This window comes from Desmodus rotundus, chromosome 3 (assembly GCF_022682495.2).
Source record: "Desmodus rotundus isolate HL8 chromosome 3, HLdesRot8A.1, whole genome shotgun sequence".
Classification (NCBI taxonomy): domain Eukaryota; kingdom Metazoa; phylum Chordata; class Mammalia; order Chiroptera; family Phyllostomidae; genus Desmodus; species Desmodus rotundus.
In genome coordinates this window covers 192237346-192256155 of record NC_071389.1, presented here as the reverse complement: position 1 = coordinate 192256155, position 18810 = coordinate 192237346, and positions in this window count along the sequence as shown.

The following is an 18810-nucleotide window of genomic DNA, read 5'->3' as shown; positions in this document are numbered from 1 at the left end:
ATGCGGTTTTGGAGGAGTAGGGGAAGAGAACCATGCAGCTTTGGCAGAGTGGGGACCCCGTGGGGACCCCATGGCGGCGACACAGCTGATTGTGCCGGGAGCCTGAATCACAGATTTCTACTTCTTTTCCTGAGATACGGTACCCTGGACTGGGCAGAGGGAGAAGGAAGGACTGTGTGCGTCTGTAGGTATTCTAGAGGACTTTAGTATTTTAATGAAGACATTAAGTCATCACTCTAAGTCTGTATACCTTTTAAATAAATAATTTCTTTCCTTTTCACTAGTCTCTGGCATTGAGAGACATCTTTCCTCCGGCGGCGGGCATTGTGAACCTAGTAGATGTGGGGGGCGGACCCCCAGAGAGAAAGGGGGGATCATTTCTGTAGTAGTATATTGTGCACTCCTCCTCCCCTCCCCGGGTCTGTTCCGTAACAGTGTGGAGGCCGAGAAACCCTCACACTCACACACACACAGACACACACACACAGACACACACACTCCACTGCTGCTCCTCTCACCTGCCGTGTCTTTCTAAATGCTTCAAGGCCCAAGAATGTAACTTCCAACTTGGAAAAACCCATTTTTATTGAAACTGGCTGGATTGTGGCACTGCCTACATGCATGTTATGACTGAATAAACAAGAGCAGATAAAAGCTGGAATTTATAAGATTAAATTGGTTTTGCTAATTTAACTCATTAAAGGTACTCTAGGTGATTTTCCATGCCTTCAATAATTACCTTAAAAAGTTAAAGGCTGCAATTATTTCAGGAAAAGAGTAAATAAGTAATAAGATCTTAGGATTCTCTGAGGTGTTTTGGTTTGAAATTTGGAATAAAAATTTTTCCTACAGAAATTCAAGAAGATGCTAGGATACTCTTACTTATGGAAATAGGGAGCAAAACTATTTTGCTTATTTTATAATAAATAATAAAAGTACAACAATCCAACCTAACTCCCACATCCCCAAAACTAAGGATGTCTCTTAAGAAAAAGAAAATACGACAATGCCTAATTCATAAAATACAGACACAATGAATAACTGAATGGGTACAAAAATCTACAGAGACACACTAATGACATTCACACACAACTACGCATTAAGTGGCCACTTCAAAAGTCATCCCCAAACCTTCAACTACCTACCCCTGTTTCCGACTCACTTTACAGGGGCTGGTGACAGTAAGGAATTAAAGAATACTCACGAAATGAGGACTGGGTAATAGACCAACTCCTCGAATTTACATTCCCACTACTTGGGCAACGGCAGGGTATAGTGGCAAAGAGTGAAGGCCTTGGAGTCATGCAGCCTGGGGTCAAATCTTGGCTCTACCACTTATTAATTATGTGAGCTCGCACAAGTCACTAGCCTGTGTGTGTCTCATTGTCCACCTCTGTTAATGAGGTAAGAAGAAAATCTGCCTTATGCTTTGTGAAAGTTCATATAAGTACAGCACTTCGAAGAGGGCTTAGCTTGCAGTAGGTGCCTCATAAATGTGAGGTGCTATTGGATGACTGTTGTTACAGATCTCATTATTATCTATACAGTAGGTGCCTCATAAATGTGAGGTGCTATTGGATGACTGTTGTTACAGATCTCATTATTATCTATACAGTAGGTGCCTCATAAATGTGAGGTGCTATTGGATGACTGTTGTTACAGATCTCATTATTATCTATACAGTAGGTGCCTCATAAATGTGAGGTGCTATTGGATGACTGTTGTTACAGATCTCATTATTATCTATACAGTAGGTGCCTCATAAATGTGAGGTGCTATTGGATGACTGTTGTTACAGATCTCATTATTATCTATACTTGGGATCATTATAGGAGAGAAGGGGGCAAAACAAAGAACGGGAACTGTGAACAGAGACCTAGATGAATGTGCACATCTGATTGGACCTGCTCCCTGAACGGTGATATGTGAAGAAGTGAGGACATGTGTAGACAATTCACTGGAGGAACCTGGCTCTGGGGATGAGAGAGGGAAGCAAGTGGAAGGGAATGAATGGCCGAGGGAGGATTTCTTACTATGGAAGACACGGGAGCAGGTTCCTCATTAGTGAAGGAGCAGCCAAGAGAAAGCCAAGGTGTTGAAGCAGGGTGCAGCCAAGAGGAGGGCCCCAAGAAGGGATCTGTAATGGGGTCCAGGACTCGGGGTGTCCAGGAAATATTGGAAAAATATATATAGGATGTCCTCACCCCCACAGGCCTGAGCCAGGGGGGATGGGACACATGGAACAGGGCCATTCAGAGCTGTTTTGGGTAGCAACAGCTTTGCAGCTAACCCCTGGCAAGGTCATTTAACATATCTATAACCTTTAACTGGTTTCATAGATATGTTAAATAGCTGTGACCCTGCTTTGAGCCAGGGAGATGGGAGTGACTTCCACCTGAGATGGGACTGGGAAGCAACTCCCCCTGGTTACAGGGCCTGCGTGAGAGCTTGGAGAGGATTGGCTCCATGCCATGGGGTCACACCTGCCCAGACTTACTATGGCATCCCAGTAAAGCTGGAACAATATGGGGATGCTGGCAGGTGTAACTGACTGTAGGAGGATTCGGAAATGGGGCTGCAAAGGAAGTTGGGCGCTGGGATTTAAACCACGGCGCGGCAGCCATAGAAGGGGGAGGACCGCAAGGTTTTTGGGGAAGAAAGGAGGAGACCACGCGGCTCCAAAGTAAATGGGGAGTAGACCATGCGGCTCTGAAGTAAATGGGGGAACCACAAGGTTCTGAAGCAAGTAGATAGATAGAGGTCCATGTGGTTCTGAAGTAAAAGAGGAGAGAGAGTACCACGAGGTTCTGAGGGGAAAGGAAGAGGGCCAGGATCAGGCAGCTTTGGTGAAGTAAGGAGAGGACCATGCGGTTCTGAAGGGAAAGGAAGAGGACCACGAGGTTTTGGAGTGCTTCTTTTTGCCACGTGGCTTAGGCAGCAGGAGAGACTTTGCAGCCATAGAAAAAGGGGAGAAAGGACTCTTGCTGGTGGGCCATGAGAAGGTGCCACATGGCTTTGGATTAACTGGAGATTGCAGCAGCCACACAGCTGATGGTGCCGGGAGCCTGAATCATGGACTTCTACTTCTTTTCCTGAGACACGGTACCCCGGACTGGGCACAGGGAGAGGGAAGGACTGTGCATCTGTGGGTATTCTAGAGGACTTTAGTATCTTATTGAAGACATTAGGTCATTACTCTTAAGTTTGTGTAACTTTTAAATAAACAATTCCTTTCCTTTTCACCAGTCTCTGGCATTGAGAGACGTCTTTCCTCTGGTGGAGGGCATTTCGAACCTAGCAGGTGGGCGTGGGGGAAGGAACCTCCAGAGACAGAAAGGGGGATCCTTTCTGTAATAATTTATCGTGAACCACCCCCCCCCCCTTGCTCTGTAACAGTGTGGACAGGGAGACAGAGCAGTGTTGGGTCGAGATGGGAAGGCATGAGAGCAACAACAGCCTTGATGGAGAACGTCCACACACGGAAGAGAGAAGACCGCTGCCTCTGAGACTGGAGAAAGGAGCAGAGTGTGCCCATAAAGGTACACTGTAGGAGGCGACCAGGAAATGTGGGCGGTCCCAGCTGACACCATCAATTTTCTCAGGGAAGTGGAAGGAAGGGCCTCTGTTCAGCGCACCTTCTTCATAGTCACACAGCCCACCTCCTGCCACAGAGCTGTTCCTGTGCTTTTGTCTCCATGTGTCCTTGTCCTTCCCAGGTAGTTAGAGGGCTTCTGTTGCCATAACAACAAGATGCAGCATTTTAGCTTACTTCTTAAAGTGCACACGCACACGTGTCTGTGGATCAACTGCATGTGCACAAACGGACTGAGTGTCCTAGCACACGTGGTGTGAGCGTGGGCTGGGGTATCTAAGCAGTGACAGTAGGCATCTCTGTGACTGTGCATGTGGGCTGGATGCGTAGTTGGGAAGAGTAGGAGTCATTTCTGGGTGCCAGTGTGTGGAGATGGAGAGATAGCAAGTGAGTGTGAGCATCTCCTGAAGGTAAGAGTGTGTTTGATGGTGTGTGACCAAGGGGCAGGCTGGTGTCTGGGCACGTGTGCGTGCAGTACATAGGCTTCTGTGGAGGAGAGCTCAAGGGGCACGAGTTTTGAGTGCGTATCGTGCGTGCCTGCCTGGGTGAATGACAGATGTGTGTGAATCTGGGAATATGGGGGGCAGGTTGTGCGAGTGTGCGTGTGGATCTGCGTGTGTGCACATGGCTATGTTCCAGGGCATCCTGGGCGGCCTTGAAGTCCTATGCAGACTAGTTAAAAATATCTCCATGCTCCTTTTCATTCTCAACATAAATTTTGAGTTTTATTCTGGCCATCTCCTTCTATGTCAGCAGTGTCGAGATGGAATGAAACCAGGGAGAGTGCACCCAGAGCCGTGTCCTGGGGTTGGGAGGTGCCCCCACATGTAGCGCTCAGGAAACAACAATGGAGTCCACGAAGGAAATCGAGAAGTGCACCCAGGGAGACAGCTAGAAAACCGTTAGCTTCTGTTGTCCTAGGGCCCAAGGAAAGAGTATTTCAGTGAAGAGTGAGCCTTTACATGTCCCATCTGCAGGTAAACAGTTTAGATGAAGACTGAGCTTTGGCCTTTGGATATGGCCGTGTGGAAGTTATTAGTGACTTTGACTTTGAACAAGTTCCTCACAGAGGTGGGGCAGCAGCCTGATAGGAGCAGGTTTAAGGGATGCTGCATGCTGGCTGGTGGGACTTGGAAAAGACTTATCCCAACCAACCAATGATGGCAAGAGCCCTAAGGTGACAAGGTCAGGAAAGCTGTCCTTCAATCACTTCTAGAAAACTGAAGTCGGCTCATGTTACTGCCCTCAAGTCCATCAGTGCAGATGCCCTTTGTCCTTAAGAAGGAATTCAGCCATTTACCGACATGATAAGTACAGCAGGATTTGAGCCCAGTCCACCTCAGGGGGTCTCTTCTCTTTACCTGCCTGATGCCCCCCACCCCCACCTCTGTAGCTTTCCCAGGAGCAGAAATTGAAGTTCAGTTTTCTTTCCCCTTTAGTTCATTCCCTGACTCTCGCATCTTCCTCGACAGCTGGCGCTGTGGGTGCTAAATCAAGGCTTAAATTTAAAACACATGACTAGGACCAGGAGCGGAGAGGGCCTGAAGTGGCCCTGGGTGCAGGGGTGCCTGCCTTTCTCACTGGAACCCCAGTCCCGCAGTGCGTGCCTTGTTTGCACTGGGCTTCCGCCCCTCCGGCCAGCTCAAGTGCCCTTTGATTTACCTGTTTTTCATCTCCTACCTCCTCAAAGCTGCTCCCTCCTTCCCCCTCACTCCCATGGGGCCCCAACCAGCAGGGAAAGGAGGATTTTCCTGGCTGGCTGCCCTGGCCTCTCTGCTATCCAGCGTAGCCCATGGTCAATTTATAATAAGCACCATAAACATGTTTGCTATCATTGTACTGGCATACCCTTCATTGCTATAAACATACTTTTTTAATTAAAACGTGTACCTAACAGCTGGTAATATATGAGGTTTAGTGTATTGGCTGTAGATAAGCTTCTTTCTAATACATCCTAATTTATAATAAAATAAACCCATAGCCCTACATTTTTTTAGGGGTTTATACATGTGACACCTACAATCACCGTGGTGTCACCAACACCCGTGCTCCTGCCCCAGCTTCAGGAACTAATTCCTGACCTGGAACCAGCAGCCTCAGGCTCTGGTCATGTGCTGTTCAGCCCTGGCCTGTCATTTCTCTATTCTGAGACTCAGTTTCCTCCTCCATGAAATAAAGGGAGCAAAATCCATTTCCGGGTGTGGCTGAGAAGATTCAATGAGATGGAGAAGTGCCGAGGCCTGGCCCCTGGCACTGGACCTGTGTGTGGCAAGGTGCAGCTGAGCCTGAAACTCCCCCAGGAGGGATTTTGTCCTTGTGGCCTCTGAGACAAGTCGACTACAGGCAGCTTCTTCACCGGAAGACTGTTGGAGAGGAAGTGGCAGTGTCAGAAACCAAAGGCCCACGACGGTCTCCTTTGCTGGACACGGAAGCATTTCCCATGGAGAGTGTAGTGCTGACTCTGCTCCGTGACTCTCCACTTCTCACAGTGCCTTTGAAAGCCAGGCCTGTGAAGGCCAGAAGCAAGGTGGCCTCCAAAGCTGAGAATGTCCTTGGGACACAGGCCTCCTTCTGCCTCCCCGCCACCTCCACTGCTTTCATCCTTGGGTTACATCCCCCGACAAGTCCTGGGGACAGAATCCTCTCAGAGCTGGGGAAGAACCTCTGTTAGAAAGATGATGCTGGTGCTTGTCCTCACACTGTGACCGCTGCCTCGCCCCTCCGGTCTCATCACTCCCCGGCTCCTCCAGGGCTCCAACTCACCACATGTCTCGTAACTTCTTTGTTTTTCTCCCTCATCCACACCTCTCAGGTTTGCTTTGCAAGACTAAAAGGAGTGAGTTTCCTGTCTTAAGATCTGACATGGCGTTAAGGCCTCTCCTTTCTTTTCAAGGAATCTTTGCTCCTTTTGATTAACTTCCAACCTGATGGCAACTTCAGATGCCAGGGATAGAACGTTCTGGATTCTAACCACTGCGCTAGTTGTATGACTTCAGACAGGTCAAACTACCAGACCTCTCAGAGGCCCAGTTTCCTCTCCTGGATATCCTCTTTTCCAGGGGAAATGAAGTCAGCAGATAGGTTGATGGGACCTAGCACAGTTCCTGGAATGGAGTGATAGACATGTTTCTTCTCTTTTGCCTTCCTTTGGTTTTCTTCACTCCATTTATGATTCTCTGATTACTGGAAAGGCTGTAGAGCTTGTCCACAAAGAGCTAAAGCCCCAACAACTCACAACTCAGGCCAGGAAAAGAGAGGAATCTAGTTCCTGTTGCTATCGAGAAATATGACTCTAGGTTATTGAGTATCTGCCATGTGCCAGGTCATTTTTATACCATTTTCATGTATCTGAACTCACTTGAAATCTTTTCAGAAGTCCTGTGAAACAGGTGCATTTGTCACTGGCTAGAGGTTGCAGACCTTGCCCAAAGTCTGATAAAAAAAAAAAGGCAGAACTTGAATCTGACCCCGGATATATTTTTTTGATTAAGATGAATTTTCTTTCCACAATCTCATGCTTCCTCTCTCATTTGAAGGTGAGCTGGTGCATCAGCCCATACAAGTCAGGAAGACAGAAACTATTCCAGGTATTTAAAGCAGAGGAAATACAACATAGGAAATCAGTTCACAGGTGAGTGGAGAACTGAACTACCATCCAGGATTCCCACGGTAATAATCTGCAGGCAGCACAGAGGTTCCAGCTGTAAAGAGCTGCTGCCCTCCTATGGCTTCAGGGTCATGGAGGACTGATGGGGCCACCACAGCCCGGAAGTGGAGACCCTCCTGTGGGAGCAATGTGGAGACCTCCCTGTAGGACGTCAATCCCAGAAGGGATGGTGCTAGAGCTGGAGATGCTTCCATATGCCCAAAGAAAGAGGGAGACAAATACCCCAGCTTCTCTCTTCTCTGTTCTGTCAGGGCTGAAACCATGTGGGAGCCAAAGCAAAGAATCCTGGGAAGTGTAGTTCCTGGTGGTGGTGAGCTCAGCAGGAGATGACCTTGGAGTTCAGTTTTGAGAATTAGCCAGCAAAAGGTCAGCTAAGGTAGCAGTGATGGAACAGAAAGATAGCTTAAGAGAGGGTTCCGTGAGCATGGCACCTGTGCAGTAAAGAGAAGAATAAAGGAAAGCTGTTTGACAAAGGGAGGAGAGCTCACTTCCATCTGAGGTGGTTCCAAGGCAATCGGGGTTGACTGAGCAGGTGGGGGTGTTGTAATAGGAAACCACCTGTGCCTGCAGGTAAACTTGGCACACACACTTGAAGAGAGGTCTGTTATAAATACTGATGACTCATCCATGCCATTGCAAAGGGTATAAGCTCCTTCTTTCTCTCTGCTGCGTAGAATTCCATTGTGTAAATGTACCATAATTTTTTTATCCACTCATTTCCTGATGGGCACTTAGGTTGCTTCCAGTACTTGGCTATTATAAATTGTGCTGCTATGAACATTGGGGTGCATAGGTTCTTTTGGATGGGTGTTTCAGGGTTCTTAGGGTATAATCCCAGCAGCGGAATTGCTGGGTCAAAGGGCCGTTCCATTTTTAGTTTTCTGAGGAAATTCCATACTGTTTTCATGGATGGAACTGGAGAGCATTATGCTAAGTGAAATAAGCCAGGCGGTGAGGGACAAATGCCATATGATCTCACCTTTAACTGGAACATAATCAACAAAAGAAAAAAGCAAACAAAATATAACCAGAGACATTGAAATTAAGAACATTGTAACAATAGACATAGGGGAGTGGGGAGGGGATAGTGGGGAGAGGGGTCTATAGGAGCTACTATAAAGGACATAAGGACAAAATCAAGGAGGAGGGTAGAGGTAGGGGACGGAGGTGGGACTGGCTGGGGTGGGGTGGAGGGAAGGGGAGAAAATGCAGACAATTGTAACTGAATAAAAATAAGTAAAAAAATTAAAAAAATAAATAAAAATAAAACAATAAATAAATACTGATGACTCATTGCAGGAGTTGAGGGAGGCAGAGCAGGTCAGAGCTGGGAAGAAGGCCATTTCCAATGCTGTTGGAGGTGATGGTACAGGCTGGATCCCCTTGGTAGCTTGGAACAGAAAGGCTTGGAAACCCTTAGGAAGACCATCCGGGCCCCAGAACCTCCTGAGGGGAGGGGTTACTGTGGACATCCAGCCCTCTCACCCCTCTGGGTTTAGTTTGCAACTAAAGCTCTCCTGTGCAGCCCGGGGGGCTTCAAGTGCATCCAGTGGGGGTCACAGTACAGACAACACCATTCCCATGTGTCCTCCAAAGCCAGAGAGGCAGCACCCATTCTGCTGGAGATGAAATGTGTACTTGTCTGGGGTTCACAGCACAGGGGTGGAGAGAGAGCCACTGCAGTCCTTCCTATCTCCTTTGGTTTCTGTTTGTCCTTCCAGGTCTGGATCTGCCCTCCTCCACCCAGCAGGCAGACTGTCCCCATGGGCAACCTTCTATCCTGGCTTCTCTGGGTTCAGCCAGGGTGCGGGGACAGATATGCGTACGCAGGTGTCCCCTGCTCCCTCCCTTGCCAGCCACAGGTGGCTTCCCTACCTGGGGTTACAAGGCAAGAGCTTCCCACAGTTGCTAGTCCCTGGCTACTTCACCACCCACTACTGGTCCTCCCAACTCTACCCAGCCCTCTGTAAACAATGTTTTCATCAAACTGTCTCAGCAAACCCCTTTAATGTGGCGGGTTTTGCCTGCAGGACCACGGCAGTTCCAGCATGCCCAGAATCTCTACCAACAGATCAGAGGAAACCTAGTTGCTGTCAGCAGTGAGAAGGACGTCAGACATCATTAGGTCTAACCTTGTCATTCTGCACTTGCGGGAACCAAAGCCACGTCACAGCTAAGCTGTGGCTGGATGAGAAAAGACTCTTATCCCAGAGTACTTTCCACAACATTACACCAATTTGTTTGCCGTCAGTAAAAATAATTTTTTTCTGTATTCAATTACCTCTTGTAAAACCAAAAACAAAACCTGTGTCACCACAGCGGAACTACCCTACATAACACAGAGACTCAATAAGCTGCTATTAGGCATAACACGCACAGAAGATAACAGTAATTTATGTGGTGCCACAACGCCTTGTTTACACTCCAGTTCAGTGTGTTTACAGAATCAAAAACTCCCTTTCCATATCCCATGCCTGTGTAGTCAGCCTTTCCCGTCAGCGAAATTTAAAGGAGCATCTAGCGTTACAAATTGTAACCAGGTACTGGGGACACAAAATGGCAGGATTTGGATCACTTTCTGCACCTGTCCGCAACCAGCGGCCCCAGTTCTTGAGGAGGGTTCAACAGATTTCTCCCCATCTTTCTCGAGATGAACATCTCCCTTGGCCTTCCCAGTCTCTAAGAGCTTCCTGAGCTGCCCTCTCGCTCCCAGGGGAGGCTGCCAGCAGCCAAGTGCGCAAGGTGATGCTGTGTCTCCAGCCACAGATGATGGGACCAAGGGAGGGGGCATCCCTGACTTGGTCAGCTGAGCAGACCCCCCCTGCCCCAGGGGTTTGTTAACAGGAGGGGAAGACAGCTGAGGTGAGAGAGGCAGAGCTTACAGTGGTTACGCACCATGCAGACGGGCGGGGGGGGGGGGGGGGGGGAGGACAGAGATGTCAGACCGGCAAAGCCAGAGCAGTAACATGGTCTCTGGTACCAACAGCTGCCGCCAGGACTTGGCGGCCTTCCTGCCCTGGACCTTGTCCTGTAACAGAATACTTTCTACATTCATTTTGCTTAAAGTGCCAGTTGGTTCCTGCTACTTAAAAAATGCCCTTCTTGTTCACACACCATAAAGGAGTTCCAGTCGAGGGTGAAGAGAGGGAGCTTCCTCGCGAAACAGACTCAGACACTCGGAAAACAGACTCCGAGCCAGTCTCGGGGGTCACGGCACCTGCAACAGACTAGGTTTCCTCAGGTTTGACTTGCATGAGTTCCCTCAGAAAAACCCCATGTCACCCAGATAAAGGGAGAGTTTTCTTCAATTTTTTTAATTTGCTTTTTACCATAAGGATGGAGATTCAGAGAAGATAAGTAACCACTCATTGAGGGCCTACTGTGTGCCAGGTACTTCCCACAGGTTGCATCCTTCAATTCCCAGAAAACTTAGAGGTTAATACCATTAGTTTCCCCTTCCCTTTGCTGATGAGAAGTGGGGAGCAGAAGAGGCTGAGGAATATGAAGAAAGGTAAAATACCGAGTGGGCGCGCAGAGGCTGACCTCAGAGGCAGGACGCCACACAGCACACAGGACTCTGCCTCATGGACAGAACTGTTGCCTCGACTGCTCCCTCAGCTTCAGCCTCACTCACTTCCCCAGGGCTGGCACCAGCCTGCCAGCCCCCCTGCCAGAATGTCTGCCAGGGCAGGGTCCTCAGCATCTGGCTAGCCTGGTGCTTCTCCAGTTTCACCGTGGCCAGAGCCTCCTGAGGGCTTATGAAAACACTGACTGTGGGCTCCCTGATTAGGGCATCTGATTCACTGGGTCCGGGGTGGGGGTGAGATTCGAATTTCTAACAAGTTCCCAGGTAATGCTGATGCTGCTGGCCTGAGGACCACAGTTTAAGAACCTGGTCCAACCCTTTCATTTGACAGGTGAAGACACTGAGGCTCAGAAGATGCAAACAAGCTTCCCAAGGTCACGAGGTGAGTGATGGCACCTTGCAGCCCAGACCTGCAGTTCCTTGGACCCTGTCTTTAATCCCTCCCTGTCCTGCCCATGTACCTTTTGGGGTGACCATGAAGGTAGAGATAGGTGCAGCAGGTAATCTGTTCAATTCTTCTGGGAAAGTATGATCCAAGAGGCAATTTAGAGGTTGAATAAAAGCCAGCTCTTGGGACTACGGACTCTTTCTCCGTTCCGTGAGGTTCTCTCTTGGGTATGAGAGCCCCGAGTAAGGGACTCTTGTATCTCTGAGTAGCAGAAACATCTTCTCTGAATCCATGTCCTCCTCTAAATTAAGAAGCAGCTCTGCCACTTACTGGGAGTGATTTGGCCAATGTATTAATCTCTACGACCTTCTCCATCTATAGAAAGGGGTAACAGCTCTCTCGTAGAGTGGCAGTAAGCATAAAATGATACTAAAAAAAAAAGAGTATACAACAAAGCCCCTGGAAGTGAGGAGGATTTCAAGAACTCTTAGTTCTCCCCTCACCTCTCCCTCAAGAACAGAGTAAAAATAGCCATAGGCAGCTATAAGAATAATAGATGAGAATAAGAATAGAGGGTAAGGCCTTAGAGATCTCTAGTTCAAACTAAGCATTTGTAGATGGAGAGACAGAAGCATGAATAATGAAAGTTGGGTCGAACAGAGAATTTTTCAAGGAAGAGGTTGCACAATTCCTCCTGAAGTTTTCTTTTCTTCCTAGAAGAGAATGTATTTACATATGCAATGGCCCTGCATGCAGGCTGAAAATCAGATCAAATGAATCCCAGGTATCATTAGCCTAAACACACACACACACACACACACACACGGGTCTGTTTGGAGAAGTCCAACCATTGTTAATATAATGAGAATGGTTTGCATGACATTGATGTAACCTGGCAGCCAAGGAGAGCACACTGGAATGCACATGTATGAACAATGACGACTTCACTGTATTACTCAGTGGGGGCAGTAGACTCGCTGTTGAGTGACATGTATACTGTGTGGTCACCACATTCAAAATGACTGAGCGAGTAGAGCAATGAATCTGCATCAAATTTGGCACTAAGCTTGAACATTCCTCTACAGAAACTATTTGGATGATTCAGAAGGCCACGGCCATAGGCAATTGATGATTGGCAGTGTCATCACCCCAACATGCCTGCTCATGCATCACATCTCATGCAGTTTTTCAGTGAAACATCAAATCACCGAGGTGACTCAATCTCTCTATAGCCCAGATTTGGAGCCCTGTGACTTCTGGCTTTTCCCAAAACTAAAATCACCTTTGAAAGGGAAGAGATTTCAGACCATTGATGAGATTCAGGAAAATATGACGGGGCAGCTGATGGTGACTGGGAAAACTTCATGAGGTCCCACGGTGCCTACTTTGAAGGGGACTGAGGTGTCATTGTCCTGTGTACAATGTTTCTTGTATCTTCTTCAGTAACTGACTCTATTTTCCATATTACATGTCTGGATACCTTCTGGACAGAATATATCACCCTGTAAACTTAAAAACTGAAGAAGACAACTTACATTTCTGAGCATCTTTTATACTAGACCCTTCGCTTGTTTTATCCTAACAACAACCCTGTGGGGAGGATAGTACAATACTTCTCTGGTTTGCAAATATAGGAAGAAAGTGAAGTCCAGGGAGATGGAGTAGCTGACCCAAAGACACAAAAGATAGTAAGTGGTGGAGGCAGGACTTGAACCAGGTCTACCTGGCTCCATAGCTCCTACTCTTGTGTGTTCACCATATTCTTATTCACAGATGAGTATCAAGGCTTCTCACTTGTGAGGTACAAACACTGTCTCTGTGTGTATACAGTGATGCCCGAGATATGCCAAGGACCACTTAGCCCTCTGGCGCCTAAACAAGGATGTTATTTGCATGAAAACTCCACACTCGGCAAACGTTAGTATCATTGGGTATCAAAGGCAGGCCTCCTTTAGGGCCTCAAGAATGGGTTATTTTGTGACAAATGGCATGGAGCCACGACTTTCACCTATAGCCATTACCTGTACCCTAGCTGTGGCACTCCATGTGGCTGTGTATGCAGAGGGCATCTCAGATCAGCAAATCAACAGCGGTTCCTCTGAGCTGGTTACTAAGCAGAACAGCCAGTTACAGAGAAACAGCCCACATTTGGGAATCTCTCCTTCCCATGAGTTATCAGACCTTAAGAAAACTAGAGGGTGTTGTAGCCACATTGAAGAGCTTACACTAAAAAGGAATAGGCTTGTTCCATTCATTCCATTTTAACCCCGGGGGACAGGAAGGGGGCCATGAGGTAGAAGTCGCTGGGAGTCAGACCTGGCTTGACACACAAGGAATTCTGTATTCATCAGAAGTGTGCAAAGATGGAGAGTAGCTTTGTAAGGCGGAGGTCCTTGTCACTGGAAGTGTGTAAATAGAGCTTGCCTGAATGTTTGCAGGAGATGTTGAAGATAACAGTCAAGCAATAGATCAACTGTTATAAAATTATACATTCCTTCTTTTACCACTGGCACAAGGCTCTGATGGCATTATTGCCAAGAAAGCTGGGAATACCCCAATCCTAGCCTCATCCTTCCCAGTGACCCCTTCCCTGTGAAGTTCTTGAGGAAACTACTTGCAAGGAACAATGGCAAATGAGAGACAAATGAATACTTTACGATTGATTGGATTAAAAAGAGTATTTTCTTTCAATGAAAAACAACAAAGAAGATCTGGTGTCATGAGATTACAGCAAAAGCCTCACCTCTGTACACCCATTAGAATTTCCACCTTCTTTCAAGCCCCAGTGGATTTTAAAATCACCCGTTCTCTGGCTTGCGGCACTGGTCGTGAAAACAAAATGATGACATGCTTGTCAGATATGCACACACGGAGAGAAGGAAAGGCGTTCACAGTAGCTGGGTATCATCATGCTCTGGCTCAGCCTCCGACCCAGCTGCAAGGAGGAAACACGGAGGGAAGACCCACGTGCATTTATGCGGTGTTTGGATGCACATTAACATGGCTCAGCAAATGTGGTCCGACCTGTCATCTGGACTGTGACCCTTCGGACCAGTGACGCCCCTGTCCTTGCAGAGGACTCACAGGGAGAGAGGAATGGATAGAAACATTCCCTCTTATCTGAACCTTCTCCATCTGGATGTGCCGGACTAGAGAAGGGCCAGTGAGTAGATGCTGTAGTCAGCTGAATTTCTGATTCAGTTTTAGGAAAAAGTTTCTAATGGAATTGCTCCTAAATGGGACAGGTTACCTATTAGAGCTTAAGTTCTCTTAGATCAGGAATACTTCTTCAGTATCTCTACATACTCTAGAATGTCTGGTCCAGGGCTTGCGTGGAGCAACTGCTGAGGAATTCTTTGTTGAATTTGGTCCCTGAGTACATCACCCCAAAGGCCAAAAGACGATACAGAAGGCTCCAGAGGAGCTTCCAGTGTGGAATTGGTCATTACACTGCAAAGGTCCAAATCATCTATATCTAAGAGTCTCAGGCTTGAAGTCTGAGGCTTATTAATGTATTTAAAATGGGTCAGGCATATTATGAACTCTAGTAATAGTTAAACCATACGATGAATCTTCCAAAGGCATGGATGTAGTTTTTGTTGATGGGAGAAATTGAGATTGTCTGGAAGGGTGGTCAGAGAGACCTAAGTTGTGGAGTTAATGACGTGAGGTAATAGAAAGTGATGGATTGTAATGGAAACTTGTGCAGGTTGGTGCGTTGGACTGGCCTGGGTCTGCAGATCAGCACTGACACCAAAGTAGAAGTAAAGAGAGAATGAGATGCCCAAAGGGAAGGGGGCTTAGGTTGGATAGCTTCTAAGCCAGAAGCAAGTGTATAGATGTTATTATATTAATCAAAAATATATGAATCAAGTCTATGTTGACAATTTGGAAATTCCCAAGTAATATCTTCCTTCTCTTTCACAGCTGAATGGCCACAGAGGTAGTTTTAAAAATCATATATAGATTGTTTTGGACAGTGTGGATACTTTAACAACAGTAACTCTTCCAACCTATCAATACAAAAAAAAAAGTCTTATCACTTATTTGTGTCTCTTTTAATTTTTTTATCAATGTTTTATAGTTTTCAGTGTACAAATCTTATGCCTCCTTGGTTAAGTTTATTCGTAAGTAATTTATTCTTTCTGGTGTCATGATTAGAATTATTTTCTTAATTTCCCTTTTAGACATTTCATGTTAGTGTATAGAAATGCAACTGATATTTGTATGTCAATTTTGTATACTTTACTAAATTCATTTATTAGTTATATCAATTTTTGTGGAGTCTTTAGGGTTTTCTACACATAATCATTTCATCTGCAAACAGAGCTACTTTTACTTCTTCCTTTTTAATGTGGATTTCTTTTATTTCTTTTTCTTGACTAATTGCTCTGGTTAGGACTTCTAGTGCTATGTTAAATGGAAGTGGTGAGAGTAAACCTCCTTGTCTTTTACCTGATCTTAGATGAAAAGCTTTTACTTTTTTCACTATTGAGCATGATGTTAGCTATGGTCTTGTTATATATGGCCTTTAATATGTTGAGGTACTTCCCTTTTATACCAAGTTTGTTGAGCATTTTTCACATGAAAGGGTGTTTAATTTTCCCAAATGCTTTTTCTGCATCTATTGAGATGATCATGTGATTTCCCCCCTTCATTCTGTTAATGTGATGTATTGCATTTATTGGTTTGTGTATATTGATCCATCCTTGCATTGAAGGGGTAAACCCACTTAATCATAGTATATAATCCTTTTAATGTGTGGTTGGATTTGGTGTGCTAGTATTTTGTTGAGGATTTTTGCATCTTTGTTCATCATCTGTACTGGCCTGTAATTTTCTTTCTTGTAGCATCTCTCTCTGGCTTAGGTATTAGAGTAATGCTGACCTCATAATATGAGTCCCAGAACATTTCTTCAGATATAGAAAAACACTTCCAAAATTTATACAGAGCCACAAAAGACCCAGAATATCCAAAATGATGTTGAGAAAAAACAATGCTGGAGGCATCACACCTCTTGATTTCAAAATATATTACAAAGCTACAGTAATTAAAAAGAGTATGGTACTGGCATAAGGACAGATACATACACTGATGGAATATAATAGCCCAGAAATAAACCCACACATATAAGGTCAACGGATCTTTGACAAAAGTGCCAAAAATACACAATGGGGAAAGGATAGTCTCTTCAACCAATTGTTTTGTGAAAATTGAATATCCACATGCAAATGGAAGGAAGGAAGGAAGGAAGGAAGGAAGGGAGGAAGGAAGGAAGGAAGAAGGGAGAAAGAAAGAAGAAAGGGGATCCCTACTTTAAGCTATACACAAAATCAACTCAAAGTGAATTAAGGCCTTAAATGTAAGATCTGAAACTGTAAAACTCCTAGAAGAAAAAATAAGGGAAAATCTTCTTGACATTGGTCTTGGTGATGATTTATTTGCTGTGACACCAAAAGCAAAGGCAACAAAAGCAAAAATAGACAAGTAGAATTACTTCAAACTACAAAGCTTCTGCACAGAAAACAATCAACAGAATGAAAAGGCAACCATATGGAATGGGAGAAATTATTTGCAAATGTATCTGATAAGGAGTTAATGCACAAAATATATAAGGAACTTCCACAACTCCATAGCCCCCCCTCCCAATAAAAGTAAAATAACCTCATTTAAAAATGGGTAGAAGATTGAACAGAGACTTCTCCAAAGAAGACGTGTGAGTGGCTAACAGATATATGAAAAGATGTTCAACATTGACCATCAGGGGAATTTATATCAATGCCACAATGAGATACCATCTCACACCTGTTAGTATGGCTATTACATAAAGATAATATGTGTTGGGGAAGATATGGAGAAATTGGAACCCTTGTCCACTGTCAATGAGAGTGCAAACTAGTGCAGCAGCTATGGAAAATATTATAAAAGTTCCTCAAAAAAAAAATAGCCAAATATATGGTGATGGAAGATGATTCGAGTCTGGGTGGTGGACACACAGTAAAATATACAGTCGTGTATCATAGAAACATACATTTGGAACCTATATAATTGTATTAATCAATGTCACCCCAATAAATTTACCTTAAAAATAAAATAAAAACAAGAAGAAAAATGAAAATTGAAAATAAAACTACCCTATGATCTAGCAATCAACACTTCTCAGTGTAGACCCTCGTATAGCCAAAATAATTGAAATCAGGTCCTCGAAGAGATATCTGCACTCTAATATCCCTTGTAGCATTAGTCAATGTAGCCAAGCCCTTTGAAAGGTGAGTGGATAAAGAAAATGTGGTATATACATGCAATGCATTATTGCTTAGCTTTAAAAAAGGAACCCTGGCATTTGTGACTACATGGATGAAGCTGGAGGACATTATGCTAAGCGACATAATCCAATCACAGAAAGACAAATGCTGCATAATTCCCCGTACAGGAGGTATCCAAAATAGTCAAAGTCAGAGGTGTAGAGAATATAATAGCCATTACCAGGAGCTGGAGGAAATGAGAAGTTATCATTTCAATGGGTGATTTGAGTGGCATCTCTGATATACTAAGCTTCTCACTGTAAATTCAATCAGCGCTCTCCATAGTTGGCACAAATGTGCTTGTTTCTCCCTTATGTTTTGGTAGAACTTAATAGTTTTTGAAGGTCTCTTACATTCTTTGTCTCTCAGCAACCTTATCGAGTTGAGGAGCCTTGTTCATCCCCATCCTATAGTTGGAGAAAGCAAGGCACACGAAGGTGAAGTGACCTGCCCAGAGTCAGAGCAGAGGGGAAGTGACAATGCTGGGATTCTAATGGGGGCTTTGACACCAGGGTCAAAGATCATTTTCACCCTCCAAGTGTCTTCACTCTATTTAAGATACTGTATGAAATAAAATCACATAAACGAGACTTCTTTGCAAATGGTAAATATGGGGAGCCGTTCTAAGCGTGGGAAATGTGGCTCAGCCCCCACTCAGAAAAGCCAGTGGGGAGCGAGGTTGGCGGGCAGGACCCATATCCATGGATAGGTTCTCCCTTGGGGAATCAGGCCTGCATTGTACCTTGACTGCTATGAGACTTGCTTTTGCTAAAACTCCCTCACCCTGAGGCAGCAAATGTTTACTGAGTATCTTTATGTTCCTAAAATCTGGGCTAGACCTTCCAGGTATGGAACCTAGCCCTTCGACCACTTCTCCCTTTACATTGCAAATATCCACCTTTGATGTACTCAGCGACACCCTCTCCTTTGTCTGTAAAAGATAACCACCCAAAACAAACCTTTGCATAGTAAAGGAGGACCTTCTTTGATATAAGGGGCCTAGAAAAACAATAAAAGGCTGTCAAGGCAAGGGTTGGGGCGCTCTCCTGTTGAGGGAGTGGCCGAGGCGCTCAGAGGCGAGACCCTTTTCCTCCACAGGATTTCTGTAGTCCGTGTGTATGTGTCTATTGCCACCACAACCCAGGATCCTGTGGGCCGGGATCCGCGTCAGGTAAAAGCATATAACAAATGCTTTCATTATTATTTTCATTACAGCTACTACTACCATTCACGTGGCTTATTTTGAAAACTGGGACCTCGTAGGGAAGTGAA